The 15,459-nt window shown below is 44.9% G+C and overlaps 1 protein-coding gene and 1 long non-coding RNA gene across 2 annotated transcripts in view; one reads left to right on the top strand and one right to left on the bottom strand.

Moving 5' to 3' along the window:
- The window catches only part of LOC123456274 (zinc finger protein 585A-like), a 545,778-nt gene that overhangs the window by 458,323 nt on the left and 71,996 nt on the right, over window positions 1–15,459 (top strand). The window lies entirely within an intron of this gene.
- On the bottom strand, window positions 23–5,585 carry LOC123456282. The gene is made up of 3 exons (XR_006634438.1): window positions 5,471–5,585; window positions 2,294–2,364; window positions 23–149 (listed from the first exon to the last, which is right to left on the bottom strand). It is a non-coding gene; the product is annotated as an uncharacterized LOC123456282 (long non-coding RNA).

Genomic DNA, 15,459 nt, shown 5'->3' with positions numbered 1-15,459 from the left:
AGGCTGAAGAAGCCGGGTGCAATGTCCATGAATGACAGCAGCAATAGGGTGGAAGCATGCACCAGTGAGTAGCAAAGGCAGCCAGGCCAGAGGCCCTGATTTCCTGGAGCTTCCTTTTATACAGTCTGTCACTTGAAGGGCTGATCACTCTAAGGGACACCCAAAAGTGTGTTTCTTAGCCAGTTATGGTGGTACACTCCTTTAATCCCAGCACTTGGGAGGCAAAAATAGGAGGATCACTGTGAGTTCAAGGCTACCCTGAAACTACATAGTGAATTCCAGGTCAGCCTGGGCTACAGTGAAACCCTACCTCGAAAAACAAAACCAAAAAAAAAAAAGGGGGGGGTGTTTCTTAATTCCTGATCTGATCAAATTGGTAAAGATATTAAATTGCCACACATATATGTGGCATGTGACATTATACTTCATTCTCCACTCCCTTCCCCCACAACACTGTCCCTATCTGGCTGGATCCCTTTCTTCCCCTAAATACTGTCAATACAGCATTCCTGTCCAACTATCCCATGAATTGTGAGTTTGAATATGTTGATATTTCCCTATCACTCTATAAGGAAGAGAAAAAGATTAAATTCCTCCTACTTGAGGCTCTTCATTAACAAACAAAACAGGACTATTGTGGAGGTTTGATTCAGGTGTTCCCCTTAAACTTAGGTGTTCTAAGTGTTAGGTTCCCACTGATGGAAATTTGGAAATATACGCCTCTTAGAGGCAGTGTATTCTTGGGGGCGGGCTTATGAATATTATAGCCAGTTTCCCCTTGTCAGTGTTTGGCACACTCTCCTGTTCCTGTTGCCCACCTAATGTTGGCCAGGAGGTGATGTCCACCTTCTGCTGCTGCCATCATTTTCCCCTGCCATTATGGAGGTTCCCCTCAAGTCTGTAAGCCAAAATAAACCTATTTTTCCCCATAAGCTGCTCTTGGTCAAGTGATTTCTGCCAACAGTGCAAATATGACTGCAACAGGTAAAAAAAAAACACGAGATTTGAGTGATACAAGATTTGAAACAAGTTATAGTCCCTCCCCCATTTTACATTAACAAGGCACTGAAGAGGACATACAGATACTGTGGGAAAGAGATAGGAAGGGGTGAAGGTTCTGCACACAGCTGCTCCTGGGATCCTGCAATCTAATGTAATTGTCCATGCTAGACAGAGTCCCTCCTCAGACCACAACAACACACAGACACATGCATAAATAGCTCAGAAAGGAAAATGCCTAATAAAGATCATCCACCCAGGACAGGGGAATCCTGATTTCAGCCTATGATCTAGTGACCTCAGGACCTGAAGGAAAGGCTTCATTAAGAATACAGCTGACCTTAGGCATGTAAGCATTGTCAAAAAAGTTCTATCTTCTATATATAAGCGATGTTTGCCCGAGTAAAGCCCAGCCTTGATCAGAAAAAAAAAAAAAAAGAATACAATACTAAGGCTGGGTATGGTGTCACACGCCTTTACCCCAGCACTCAGGAGGCAGACGTAGGAGGATCACCGTGAGTTCAAGGCCACCCTGAAAAAACAAAGTGAATTCCAAGTCAGCCTGGGCTACAGTGAGACCTTACCTCCTAAAACCAAAAAAAAATTAAAAATAACAATACAGTACTACGCTGGGCATAGTGGTGCACTTTTAATCTCAGCACTCAGGAGGTAGAAGTAGGAGGATCACTGTGAGTTCAAAGCCACCCTGACATTACATAGTGAATTCCAGGTCAGGCTGAGCTAGAGTGAGATGCTACCTCAGGAAAAAAAAAAAGAAGAAGAAGAAGAAGAAGAAGAAGAAACAATACAGTAGTGAGAATCAGGCAGGATGATTAAAGTTTCTTCTGTTCAGGTGCTGACAGGATACCTGGAGAAACCAACTTTCCAAACCACCCACACTACTGCTACAGTCTCCATCTCCTACACACCATGACCAGACCCTACATCTTGCCCCAAACCATGGACATGAGGCCCAAGCTCCTTTGCACCCAGATCAGTAATACCACAGATGCCAGTGCCATCCTGCCACACTAAAGCCTTCCTATACATGTCCCTGACGTCTAAACCATACCTGTGGACACATAACATCTCAACAGCAGGGTGAGTAACTTCCAAATGCAATAGCCTAGAAATCAGATATGAGAGTTCCAGGAGGTGAGGGGTCTAGGAGTCCTGGGGGAAAACCCCCAGGACCCAAGGGACACAGACAACAGGAAACTAGTGAACAGTGTTACATGGTTGCATAGTGTTACTGTCTCTCTCCCTTGTCTTACAAAGCCAGGCAGAAACTCACCATGTCCATATCCTAGGGTCCTCTCTTGATCCCACTGCAGCAAAGTTTCACAGGAAAATTAAAATTTCCATCTGAAAATTAATCAGGCCAGATATCAAGATCATATCTGCTTTGGCTTTAATCAGAAATCAGTATTACTGTAACATTATTGTTTTAAGTATATAGAAGGAACATTCTAAGTAAGTAGGTAACCACAGACGATATCGCTAACTATGCTCCAAGTTTCACTTTCAGCTCACAACAGACATTAAGCAGACCCCAGAGTGAAGGGCTCCTTTCCCTTCCCATGTCCTCTTAATTTTACCCATTATTGTTCCCTTATTCTTTTCTTTTACCATGACTTCACCCTTCAGATCTTAAAACTCCCCTAGCCCTAAGAACAGGCCTCCAATCTAAAAACCCCTCCAAATCTCATCTCCCCTCACAACCTTTCCTGAAGTCTCCTCCCTCACATCCACTCTGTCTCTTCCAGACTATGTCTTCTTCCTTCACGTCTATGAGGTCTGTCTTCCCCATACAAATCCTCCCTCCACAGACCCTCTAGTCTTTCATCCATCCTCACTGATTGGGGAACAGCAGAAAGTTGTGCTTCTCCCACAGCTTCTAAACTCTGTACTTACTGAAAGCACAGCCACTGGCCCCTGTGTCCCATGGTAGCAGGCAATGAGGGACAATCCCATGAAATTCCCAAGCCCTGGCAACAGCTTCCTTTCCTGTACAGAAGGCTAAGCTCTATATGCCACTGTTCTAGGTTTTATGATCCCAGGGGAAGGGCTGGTAGACAGAAAAGAAGGTCTAGTCTCCACAGAACAAAATTTTTTTTTCACTCATACCACACTGAAGCCATACTGCACTGTCCAGCATGGAGTAATTGAAAAAAAAACTGCACCAACAGCAAAAACTGGCTTCTCTGAGGTGCCTCTGAGTGATGCCTGGGAATGAACTTAAGGCACAAGTCACGCTAGGCACATGAACTACCACTGAAATTTAAACACTTGGTTTTTGTTTATTTAAGAAAGAGTTTCCCGAGCCGGGCATGGTGGCGCACGCCTTTAATCCCAGCACTCGGGAGGCAGAGGTAGGAGGATCGCCATGAGTTCAAGGCCACCCTGAGACTCCATAGTGAATTCCAGGTCAGTCTGGGCCAGAGTGAGACCCTACCTCGAAAAACCAAAAAAAAAAAAAAAAGAAAGAGTTTCCCTAGGTAGCCACTTCACCCTTGAAAAACCTCTGCAGAGCAGATAGGTCTGAAACTTGTGGTTCTACCTCCTGCCTTAGGCTCCTGAGTGGCTGGGATAACAAATCTACACACAGATACCTTTGGGAACTGAGACTGAACCCAGGTCTTGCCCCCCTCCCCTGTTTCACCATTACAGGGAACTGATGGGGGACATGCAGAGAGGAAGAGTCAGGAAGGGGTGAGAACTCTGGGCACGGCTGCTCCTGGTACACTGCATCCAGTGTTAACCACCTGGGATGGATCAAAACCAATAAACAAATAAATAAATAAAATAAACCTCAAACCAGGGCTCCACAGTGATGTTCGCTGTCTTAGAGACACACCACAGAGGACAGAGAGACAGAGACAAATATGAGGATCATAAAGGGACAGGTAGCTGGAAGTTGGTGGCTCGTGTGCACACATCTCAGTATTTGGAAAGCAGAAGGCAGAGTATTGTTGCAAGCTTCAGGCAAGTCTGAGCTACACAGTGAGTTCCAGCTCCATGTTGACTGTAAAATGAGACACTGTCTGGAAAAGGAAAAGGGAAAAGAAAAGGAAAACAGGGAAAGGAGGGAGGAAAAAAATAGACACAGACAGAGAGCCTAAGTAGCACTGGAGGTCAGACTGCCCGTGGGCAGGACTGGGGTCCATGCCTCATGCCTCTGCCCCTGAGGATCCAAAGCCTTTCGTTGTGACCTCGGTCACTCAGTGAAAAGCACTCAACTCCAGCAGCAGCCTTGTCCACAAGGAAAATCAGGAGAGCCCCAAGGTTTAGGCCTGTATTCCAGGGAGAAGACGGAAGTAGACTGTTTCTGCCCTGTCTCCCCTGCTCCTGTGTTTCTGAACCATGTCCCAAGCCAGCTGGACCTGTTCTCACCAGCCAGGCCTTCCCATACACACACGGGGACTTAGCTGAAAGGGGAGCTGCCTAAATAATCTGACCCAGTAAGAAAGTACGAAATATCTGACTACCAATCCCGGGGCAAGTGACCCTAGTGCCTCAAGTAAGTGTGTCATGGGGAAAATGAAGTGAGAAACCCAGATACACTAGAAAAACATGAGCCAGTAATTACAGAGACCAAGGCCAAGAGACCAACAGCCCCACAGTCAGTGAGATAATCACAGAGATCCAGAGAAAGAGAGATCAGAGATTAAGTGATAGACAACTACAGATTCTGAACCAGAGGCTCAGGGAGAACTCTGAAGGTGACATGAAACTGTGAGGTTCGCTGCTGAATCCCTGGGGACAGGGCGACACAGTTCAAAAAACCCAAGGCGTATAATGGTGGCACACCCACAGAGAACCAGACTACACAAGCCACCATCCACCTAGCTGAGGAAAGTCCTCTTAACTCATCCAGCAGTAGGGCACCTGCCAAACCACCCTTTCTGGCTGCTCCATGCCCCAGTGCCCCCGGGATCCATGAATGTGGACCCAGGGCACCCGCAGCGGCTGCAGGCCGGTGGGCTGCGGGCTGCGCAGCCACGAGCTGCGGCGCGGGGTGACCACCTCCCCCTCGGCTCGAGGCCGCACACACTCCAGGCAGACAGAGGCGCCCGACGAGCGCTGCACGCGGGCGGCGTTCCGGGCGGGGAGAGGGCCCCGGTTCCGGGAGCACGCCGCCCGCACTCGGACCCCGCCGGCCCCAGGGCCCCGGCAGCAGCCGCTCGCCCGCGGGCCTCAGCTGGGCGCACACGGGCTGCGGCTGGGGTGAACGCCTCCCTCCCTGGGGCGAACCCCGCACGCTCCACGCCCAGGGCGCCGCACGGGCTGCGGGCTCCGCACGGACGGAGAAGGCGCCGCTCGGCCCGCACCGCAGCGCCGCGCCGGGCGGAGGAGCGCAGGGCGGCCCCAGCGGAGAACCGGGGCCGGGGGCTCGGAAGCGGACGAGGAGCCCGGCCGCCCGGGATCTGCCGCGTGCAGGCTCCTGCCCTGGGTCCGACGGCGCACTCACCATTCCCGGCCTCCGGGCTCCCTCCTCCTGCCCCGACGCTCCGCGGCCCGGCCACAGTCCGCGACCGAAACGCCCCAAACTCCCGAGGAGGAGGCGACCGCGCGCACGCCCAGGAGGCGGACGGCCAGCGCGCCACACAAAGGCCCCACTGCGCAGGCGCGCCCCCGGCCCTGTCCTGGAGGAACGTGTGTCCCATTGGACGGCGCCCCAAGTCCCGCCCCCTCGGGCGCTGAGTGACAGTACATGGCCTGGAACCAGGGGCAAACTCCTAGGCCACAAGGGCTATTTCACTGCTGTGACCTCAGCATTTGGGAGGTTGAGATAAGAAAATCAGCAGTTCCATGCCAGCCTGGGTTATAGGACACCATGGCTTAAAGAAAAAAATCCTACAATAAATGTTATTTTAAGGCAAACCTTCTATGAGCAACACAATTGCCAATGCAAATTTTGCCCTTAATCTCATATCAGCTTAGGAATTACATAGAAATATATTTCACAAATGGGAAAAGAACCATTGCTTCAGGGCTTTTTGGCTAAGATCAAGTGTAGTTTAACTGGGAAAATTATGACAATCTCTCCTTTCTACTTCTATGAATTTTCACAACTACTGTTTTAAGCAATCAGCCTGAGCTTTGAAATGGGAAGAAATCCCCTAAAACAACTGCAACTGGATTCACAGCCTTGAAATATTTTTAGAAGTAATACAACCTCGGGAGTACCTGTGAAAAGTTTGGCATAGGTTGCATTTATCTCCATAGTTAACTAATCTGTACCTAAATGTAAAAGTACCATCCTTTATCCATATCATGCATGTTAGGTCAGGACAAATGGAGTTACAGCAGGAGGGTGAAGTGATTCATCCACATGCCTCAAGAAATTGTCCAGCCATTATCCCTCCCCTCTCTAACAACTTTCCAGGTATAGATATACAGCCCCCTTATCTCTCACCGGGGCACATCTGGTCTCACACTATGGCTCATATAAAGAACAGACATTTACTGCCCCAACAAGAAAATTCCTTCCCTTCCTCACCTTCCCCCAACTGAAGAGCATATAAAGCCCCTATCTGTAACCCCAAGCCGACTGCTCCACTCTGTTATTTATTTATTTATTTATTTATTTATTTATTTATTTATTTATTTATTTTTGGTTTTTGGAGGTAGGGTCTCACTCTAGCCCAGGCTGACTTGGAATTCACTATGTAGTCTCAGGGTGGCCTCGAACTCATGGCGATCCTCCTACCTCTGCCTCCCAAGTGCTGGGATTAAAGGCGTGCGCCACCACGCCCGGCCCAAACTGCTCCACTCTTGAGAGTCAGTCCTGGCAGCTCATGTTTTTCCACCAATAGAAACTTCCATCTTTGCCTCAGAGTGGTCTCCGTGGTCCTTGGTCACTCCTGAACCTCACATGTGGTGCTTGACTTACACAGGAAGGCTTCTGATTGCTCTCTAAGGCAGCCACAACTCCTTTTCTCTGACTGGACCTCTGAGCTGCCATCCGACCCTCTGAAGGCCTCAGACCATCTCTGCCTGATACACGCTCTCACACCCACCACGATTCCTGCCTCACTGTTCTTTTCTCGGTCATCTCCACCCTCCTTCTCAGCAAGTGTCCCTCTCTCTTGGATTAGCCTGACTGGGTGTTCACCCCTCCTCTTGGAAACCTGGCCGGCATGCCAGGCTACAGCCTTCAGCCACTAGGCCCCAACCCCAGGTCTCCAGAAAAATGCACTTTGGATACCTCGGGTGTCCTCGGGACTCTCTCTCTCTCTCTCTCTCTCTCTCCTCCCCCCTCTGGTCTACCATACCTTAAGTGGCACCTTTTGGTTCACATGCACTATCTTGGGACACCCATATCCCTCCCTCCTCTTCCTCTCCCTCCTGAGCTCTACTGCCAGCAGCTTTTGCCATCAGGAGCACGTTATGCCCAGTTCTCACACCCCCAGTGACCACCAAGGAGAGGAAAACACTTATGCAAGGACAAGGAGCTTTCATTCGGGCTCTTGGAACCAATGCAGTGATTCCATACAAAAGCCCAGAGTAGGGGGAGGGGAGGGTTTTTGTAGGGGATGGGTACATGGATTTGAACATAGAAGAAGTGGATGGTACATGATTGGCTGATTTAAACAGTGTACTCTTCTGGTTGGCTTAGGATTTGGGCGGGCAAAATTGGCGGGCTGGAGCTAGAGGATTTGAGCTTATTTTATGACCACAGGAAAGTCTCATGACTTCAGGAATGTATGGGATAATCGGTTTAACTGTTAAGCCTACCCTTACAGCAAGGTCAGCGGGCTGGAGCTAGGGGAATTGAACTTATCTTATGGCATAATCAGTTTCCAGTAACTGTTAAACCCACCCTTAGATCTTGCTGGGAAACAGAAACTTAGGCCTACTGAGGACTCTGAAGCCTGTCATGGCATCCATTTGGTTCCTGAGTCCTTCAGAGCACAGTCTCCCTCCTTGCCCTCTAACAAGCTTAACATCTGACAATTGCAGCCTGTATGGCCTCTGCCCAGGTGGCAAATCCAGGCTCCATGCATCCTAACAGGCCAGGGAGTCATATTGGTGCTCTGTGCAAACCCAGCTTAAGCTCTGCATTAGTTTTCTCTCACTCTTGTTTGGCTCTTTCCTTGTGTCCTTGCTACAACTTATCTTTCTCTGCAAATCTGCCTGGCCACATCCATAAGCTGGACAATATGTCCAAATGTCCTGAAAATGATACTTGTGATTTCCAAACTCGCACTGATTTATAACAAACTTCTGCCAACACACAGGCAAATGGTCCACAGTACCCTATTTTTCGCTTTGTATGAAAGGCCTTCTCTCTGCTCTACCTGCCATTCTCATCAGGTCCTAACCAAAGTCTTAGAAATACACTCTCACTCACCCCCTCTCCCATACTAATCTTCACCCTCTGCTTTTGACTTTGACACCATAGAGGACCTCGCCCCAACAGCTCCTCCGGTTTCTCCAGCTCCCTCAGCCTCTTCTGACACCCTGCCTGATTATAAGGTTTGATTTTAATCTCTGGATTTGTAAAAACAAATGGAAATGCATAACTTCTGAATAAATGAATGAATATATGAAGGAGAAATGGTCGTCTAGAATCTATATGAAAAGTGCACTTAAAATGAATGTGTGTGTGTGTGTGTGTGTGTGTGTGAACATGCATGTGGTTTACAGCCCTAAGGTTGCAGAATGATTTCTGTTCTGAGCAGTGCCATTTCACTGTGGGGATGTTTTCCATGAAGCCCACTCTACTAGACAGCATACCCAATTTTTACTGTTGAGTGTCCCCTAGAAGGAACACTAAAAGTAATTAATATCATAGAAAAAAGAATGCAAGATTCTCCTACTCTTTTTTTTTTTTTCCGAGGTAGGGTCTCACTCTGGTCCAGGCTGACCTGGAATTAACTCTGTCATCTCAGGGTGACCTTGAACTCATGGCAATCCTCCTTCCTCTGCCTCCCGAGTGCTAGGATTAAAGGCGTGGGCCACCACGCCCAGCTCAAGATTCTCCTACTCTTAAAGTGTTGTAAATTGAGAGGTTTGAAAAGCTGCTTTATACCACTGAGGGAAGATCAAATCAATCCCTGGAATTCGGGGGGGGGGGGTCTTTCTTACCTTGCCTGCCTTGCAGAGCCAAGGAACTGCAAGCACAGGGAATCTCAGGATCCTGGCCCCAGCATGATGATGAATGAATGCCAACTTGCTATTGGGACTTCTTATAAGAACTTTGTAACTGTTTTATCTTTACTTTTTCTTTCTATGCTTATATGGAACTGCTAACAGACAATAGCCTCAAGATTTATGTTTAAATTTAAAAGTACTCAATACTAAATTTGTAAAAAAAAATTCTAAAACTTCTAATAATGTTTAAATGTGCTTTCATATTTTTATTTGTTTTTTTTTTTTAATTTATTTATTTGAGAGCAACAGACACAGAGAGAAAGACAGATAGAGGGAGACAGAGAGAATGGACGCACCAGGGCTTCCAGCCTCTGCAAACGAACTCCAGATGCATGCGCCCCCTTGTGCATCTGGCTAACGTGGTACCTGGGGAACCGAGCCTCGAACCGGGGTCCTTAGGCTTAACAGGCAAGTGCTTAACCGCTAAGCCATCTCTCCAGCCCTCATATTTTTAGAAATGTGTTTCCAGAAAGTTATATGAAGCAAAGTTCTATATGTTTGTTCTGGGCAAATAACACAAGTCAAATCTGATCTACTCTTTTAAAAAGTTATTTCACAAGGCCTTTTGAGGAAAAATGGTCATATTAAAAGTGTTTTGGTTAAAACAATAAAAGTTTTTGTTGGTAAGTATGACAAGAACTGACTGAAAAATATAAACTGGAGAGAAAACTTTATATGTTGAATGTTAAATGTTTGATGAAAAAGATTGTTACATAGTGGTCACATGGATTGTAAGGTAAAAGTATGTAGATGAAGATATGAGTAAGCTAAAACAAGTTAAAGACAAAGTACTTAATCGGATTGCAGACTTCTTGAGACATAAAATGACTTAACCTAGGTCTTACACCAGATTAGCAAAGTATGACCCTGGTTGGTCTCAGGTTGCTATGGTATTCAGGTTGTAAAGTTAACTTTAACTCATTGATGTTAAACTGGTTATAATAATGGTCATGAAAGACTGAATTTATAATAATGGTCATGAAAAACTGAATTTATAATAATGGCCATGAAAGACACGCGCGTGCGCACACACACACACACACACATTTCATTTTAAGAGTACCTAACTAAGTTAATTAGTTTCCTCTTTTAAGTATGTCTTAAAGATAAATTTGACTTAATATTTAATTCCCTCCCAAGTTTATTATATCTAAAAACCTGCCTCAAAGAAAAAACTCTCACAAAGAAACTATTTATTCTTTACCCCCCCCCCATTTTAGAAGGCAAATAGACCACATTTGAAACATTAAACAGTATTTATATCCCACGCACTTAAAAACTATTTACTTCATGGTGAACAGTAAAAAGTAATAATAAAAAAAACACTGTTATGTTGTGATTTTAAGATGTAATGCCTCCATTCCTCCAACAGTCAGTCTTAATACTTTAATTTTAACTTACATTCTTACTGAACTAGTTTACCAAGGTACCACAGACAGAATTATAAAGTTGGTTCACGTTTGAATAGTTATAGTGTTGTGCCAAGACCCCTGACCAAGAGCCAAGTCCCCCAGTCACCCAGGAGTCACCCAGAGAACCACCACAGAAGCTGAGACACTCGAATGCAAAAGCAACAAGATTCTTTATTGCAAGCCAAGGCCTGGGCTTCATCCCCACAGTCTGGCACAGGGGTAGTGAGGGAGAGAGCCCCTTTCTTTTGGGGGAAGGGGTTCATACAGTAATTTGAACAAAGAAGTAGGGGATAGATACATGATTGGTTGTTTTAAAAAGGTCTGATTGACTTGGGGTTTCAGCTGGCAAAGTTGGGGGCAGGAGCTAGGGGCACTCCAGGCAGATGAAGTCATCTCCATTGTCCTTGAAGTGGAGATTCCTCAGTTTCTTATCTAAGCAGCCCCCCCCCACCTCCAGTGGAGATTTTCTGCAATGTCCTTGAAGTGGAGCTTCCTCAGAAACTTTAGGGGGGAAAGGCAGCAATTAAGCAAGCAAAGTTTACAGAAGCAAAAGGTCAGCACATTGGCCGGCTAGTTCTCTATCTAAGTCAGGCCTGGGCCTTTTTATAAAAATGGTTATATTTGGTCTCACAATAGATTGTGTCATAAAATTTTGTGTATCTCTGGAATTCAATATAGTGCTATAAAATTGATTTAGAAGAGATTAAAAATAATTCTTATTGACTCAGCAACTAAAGGTGCTTATTTGCAAAACCAAATGCACATAATGGAACATACATTTGAAAATTGTCTTGAAAATCATTTACAGTGGCAAGTGGCCCTAACATGCTCAGTCCCTCTCTTTTTCATGAGACTTGTCTCCTTTTTTAGTAGATTATGACAGTTTAATACAGTTCCTCTATTCTTTGGGCATATTCAATATAACTAAAGTAATTTCAAAAACTGACTTATAGATTGAATAGACATTTTATTTAGCTTTTAAGAGTACTAAACCTCCTCAAAAATGTATGTATATAAAGGCATCCGAATTCTGATAAGTTTAAAAATTTTCACATCTTCATATTTAAGCCAGAAAATCTTACTAGATATATAGATTTCTTGTGTATTTTACATTCTGTCAGCAGATCTTTTGTTCATAGTTTACTCTCTGTAGCCTCATGTGCCTTAAATATGTAAACTCTACTTTTTATTAATATCAGACTTTTCCAGATGTTAGGATATTAGAATATTGTAATTTTATTCCACGTTTAGCTCTCAATAAGCATACATTGTTATTCTTGGATAAAACTGTAATTTTAAGGTGGTTCTTGTCTTGTTCATGCTGGTTTTCCTAGAGGATTATTGAAGTGTCAATGGCCTACCCTGAAAACCAAAAAGGAACTAAAGAGTTAATGGCTATCCCCAAGGATCAGGGCAATAAAAGAAACAACAGAGGCACTCAGCCCCATTAAGTTTGACACCTTTCCTGATTGATGTACTCTCTATCAGCCTAGATGGCCTTGAGGGATCAGGGACCATATGAGTATCCTTTAGACATTCCTGACTGAAGACACAAACAGCTGTAAGTTTTTCTTACCAATTGCACCTAGTACAGCCTTGCTTTTCCTTAAGATTCTACTTATAAACTTGCACCCTAGCCTGGCTCAGTGCCTTCATCCCACTGGAAAGCTGAGGTCCCTCACTGTTTTCTCTCAATAAAACCGTCTTGTCTGTAGACATAAAGCCCCATGTTCTCTATAGCTTTTCTCTTACACTTTCCTTACCATTATCACTGAGGCTATAATCTAACTCTTACAAAAAGTGACTTATTGTAATATTTTGTCAGGAGCTGCAGCTGCTCTTTGACCTTGGGAGCTAAGGGTGATCTCTAGACTCTTACTCTTTTGATCCTAAAGCATTGTTTAGCATACAGCCTAGGCTGAGTGGGTGCCTGATAGTTGGATTAACACCCTGGTGAAACTGACCTTCGGCATGTAAACATTTTCAAAAAAGTTCTATCTTCTATATATAAGCCATATCTGCCTGAATAAATCTCGAGGGCTTGACAAACACCTAGCATGGTTTCCTTCTTGTGTGTTTGCCTTCTCCCATTCAGGTTAACTTCCCCTCAGGTCCTTGTTCAACTCCCCGCTGGCTGGGGCAATATTTCTTTAGTTAAGCTTTAAAATTGTTCAATGGTTAAAAAAAAATTACTTTCCGTCTGTCATATTGTCTCTAGTGAATGTTAGAATCAGGCTTGGTTAATTTAACAATGACCAAGTTTTATTTTATTCTTGAGCTATGTATAATCAGTCTCAATCAAAGTTTCACTTAATTGTCTCATTTCTGGTATATTAAGTTTATTGCTTATAGAGATACTGATACTTAAAATATGTTTCCTGCCCTAAGAATTATCTTAATGAGAGCAATGTGGAAGTATTTGAAATCTTGCACTAAGAGACGCCTTGCAGTGCTGTAAGTGCAGTTTTTTTTAAAATTTATTTATTTATTTATTTGAGAGCGACTGACACAGAGAGAAAGACAGATAGAGGGAGACAGAGAGAGAATGGGCACGCCAGGGCTTCCAGCCTCTGCAAACGAACTCCAGACGTGTGCGCCCCCTTGTGCATCTGGCTAACGTGGGACCTGGGGAACTGAGCCTCGAACCGGGGTCCTTAGGCTTCACAGGCAAGCGTTTAACCGCTAAGCCATCTCTCCAGCCCTGTAAGTGCGGTTTTATGGAACATTCTGGTCAGAGTTGAAAGACCTGAATGTAGTAAGAACTCTGGACTGAGTGATTTGGCTTATGAGGGTGAGAAAGAGCTTTGCCTGGGCTGGGTTAGAACAGTCGTGGGAGAGGCTTGCTGTTTGTTATGCCTGTGCCATGAGAACTTGTGCAGCATTGCGTTTTGTAGAAATGGACTGGTGTAAGCAGGGAGATATGGCACAGAAAAAATGAAACCTTTGGCCCAAAATTTCTGCCCATTCAGCTGCAATTGTTTGAGAGATTATAACCACTGACATGGGGCCAATTTACCTGCATTGGGACAACAGGAAGAATATAGTCTTTCGAAGGAGTGTGAGTGCTGCAGGATTATCCTGCTCTTTAGTCAGCTTTACTCCTCCCCAGATTGGCAAACTGGCAGCCTATGGTACTATGAAGTATAACAAATGCAGAAAAGAGAGGCTCATTGAATTTACCAACATGGATATCTATTTTTACATTTTTTTATTATTGACAACTTCCATAATTATAGATAATAAACCATGATAATTCCCTGCCCCCCATTTTCCCCTTCACAACTCCATTCTCCATAACATCCCTTCCCCCTCTCAACCAGTCTCCCTTTTATTTTTATATCACCCTCTTTTCCTCCTATTATGATGGTCATGTTTAGGTAGTGCCAGGTATTGTGAGGTCATGAATATCCAGGCCATTTTGTGTCTGGAAGAGCATGATGTAAGGAGTCCTACACTTCCTTTGGCCTTACATTCTTCCCATCACCTCTTCTGCAATGGAGCCTGAGCCTTGGAAGGTGTAATAGAGATGTTTCAGTGCTAAGCACTCCTCTGTCACTTCTCAGCAATGTTGCCTTTTGAGTCATCCCAGAGGTCACTACCATCTGAAAAGAGAAGCTTCTCTAACCAAAAGTGAGAGTAGCATTTAGTGAGCATAGTATATACATTTAGTCAGACATCAGCAGGTGGTATATCCCTAGGGCTCCTGACTTTCCCTGTCATAGGTTTTCAGTATCGGGTATGTATTCCCTCCCATGGAGTAGGCCTCCAGTCCACTTAGACAGCAGTTGGTTTCCCCATAACAGACATGCCACTATTGCACCCATTGACTCATTTTGCCTCACTGACCCAACTTAAGACTTGCAGAGTCCACTGGTGTTTATATCCACTGATGACTTCTCTCTTCCATGGAGCTGCATGCAGTGTAGCTTTTTCCACCTTTCTATCAGCTGATCTACAGGAAGGAGGTTTTCAGCTCAGCTCCAGCAAGATTTCTCAGTGACCTTACAAACCACATATGTGAAGTCTTCAGCAATATCTATTCCTGGTGGGAAACCAAGAGCCCCAGTAATGGCCTGTAATGTTTTGGAGGCATCAGGGACCTCGCTGACCATCACTCTGAAAAATTTCTAGTGGCCATCTATGGCTTCCGGATGCACCACTGTCTAAAAAAGTAGGTTTCCATATTCATATCCTTCTAGATTTTGATGACCCCCCTCCCCTCCCTACCTTTATTCAATCTCTTCCCCTGACCTCACTTAGGCCATTCCAATGGATTTGTATTTTGGAAATGGCCATGGACAATGTGAAGTAGGCTTGTTGGATTACCTGCATGGAGACCCAATGGAGCTATGAGAATGAACCACTGGTTGCACTGGAGACTCAATGGAGATGAACGCTCTGAGATGGCTGCCAAGGAGAGCTGCTGGCACCGGATAAAGTTTTCCAGGGCTGTGAGTAGCCTAGCTGAGGAGGAGGAAGTGAAATTCCAGAGATTTGTCACTAGTTCCCTTTTTGCTTAGGTACTATTGACTGTGACAAGATACCTGAGAAAGTAACTTGAAGAAAGATATTAGCTCAGAGTTTTAGCAATTTCAGTCCATATGTTCTTGTCTCATTGCTGAGTCTGAGATGAGACCTCCCATTTTGAATGAATTATGAATCCATCCGTGTATTAATGCTTTAATGAAGTCCAAGCCATCTTGATCTAGCTGCTTTTCTAAAGCCCCATCCCTGATCACTCATCCTTGGGACCCAAGCCTTCAACTTAATGTGCCTTTAGGGAACTTATTTGCATAGCACTCCGTGGCATCTTATTTAGTTTGCGTTTAGTTTATTTCTTTGTTGTATTTACCCAACAGTTGTAATTTTTCAATATGTAGTTTTTTTT

This window comes from Jaculus jaculus, chromosome 20 (genome assembly GCF_020740685.1).
Source record: "Jaculus jaculus isolate mJacJac1 chromosome 20, mJacJac1.mat.Y.cur, whole genome shotgun sequence".
Lineage (NCBI taxonomy): Eukaryota > Metazoa > Chordata > Mammalia > Rodentia > Dipodidae > Jaculus > Jaculus jaculus.
This window is presented reverse-complemented; position numbering and strand designations above follow the sequence as displayed.